This window comes from Cystoisospora suis, assembly GCF_002600585.1.
Source record: "Cystoisospora suis strain Wien I chromosome Unknown contig_2831, whole genome shotgun sequence".
Classification (NCBI taxonomy): Eukaryota; Apicomplexa; class Conoidasida; order Eucoccidiorida; family Sarcocystidae; genus Cystoisospora; species Cystoisospora suis.
The window spans coordinates 42808-43930 of NW_027155627.1; the positions used below are offsets into that span (position 1 = coordinate 42808).

Here is a 1123-nt window from a genome sequence, read left to right on the forward strand (position 1 = left end):
GCAAGATGATCTGTATATAGAGCTCTATTATCTCCATCAGCAGTTTCTGCTTCTAGGAAGTTGAGCGGTGTGCTTCTAAGGAGGTAGACACTTCATGCCCAGGCAACCGTCTAGGTAGCCAGCTAGCTGAAGCGATTAGCTAGCTCTCGTAGAGTTTGAATTATCCCCCTAGAGAGAGAGGGGGGGTGTACGGGCAAATCACCCACATACACGAGATGAGAGTGAGGAGGAACGAGCAGCGAGTGGAGTAGAGTCGTGTGAAGGGGATGAGAAAGAGAAGGAGAAGGATGATGTCTTTCTTCTCCTTCTTCTTTCTCATCTTTTCCTCTTCTTCTTCTTTTTGTGTTTCTTTACAGAAGAAAGCTAAAGAGCAAGTGCCTGAGGACTGGGAGGAGCTCTTGTAAATGCCAACCCAAACTTTTCTATTGCGAGACACCAACAGCATGCACATACTTACAAGGACGACATAAAATGAAACAACGACGCAAGAGAAAAAGAAAAAGAAGAAAGATATGATGACGGTTAATGATCTATCTATCTTTAATCTATCTTTAATCTATCTATCTATCTATTCATCTATCTATCTATCTATCTTTAATCTATCTATCTGTAATCAAGCTGCTGTTCATCTTCTTCTTTTTGTGTTTCTTCTTCTAGTTCTTTGCATGAAGTTTCTTCCCTTTCAGCGGTGGGGGTGATAGAGTGTTGAGAAGGAAGGTGGCATAGCACGCAGTACTAGCAGGAGTGACTTGAAGAGGAAAAAAGAAGTAGACGCTCTAGAAAGAAGAGGAAGAAGAAGAAGATTAGCTAACTAAGTGTGCTCAACTTGCTTGTCTTGTTCTAAACTCCTCTTCCCCGATTGATGGTTTGACTGAGTGAAGAATGTCCTCTTCTCTTCTCTCCTTTTACAGACGTGAATTGCTCTGATATACAAAGACATACAAGTACAAATCGAAGATAGATTCTAGATAGATCAACGGCACACTGTAGCTAGAATGAAGATAGATTAGAGTCAGATTAAAGAGAGATTATAGATAGATTAAAATATAGATCGTACATAGATTAAAGGAAGATTGTAGATAGATTACAGATAGATAAACTGAAGATAGATGGTAGTGAAGAT

At 40.0% G+C, this 1123-nt stretch overlaps 1 protein-coding gene across 1 annotated transcript in view; it reads left to right on the forward strand.

Annotated features, from left to right (window-relative positions):
* CSUI_005823 (uncharacterized protein) overlaps nucleotides 1-1123 on the forward strand; it is a 13546-nt gene extending 12423 nt beyond the window's left edge. Inside the window, exon 8 of the mRNA XM_068065991.1 lies at nucleotides 357-1123. The gene's annotated coding sequence lies outside the window, so the exon portion shown is untranslated. The remainder of the gene's footprint in view (nucleotides 1-356) is intronic.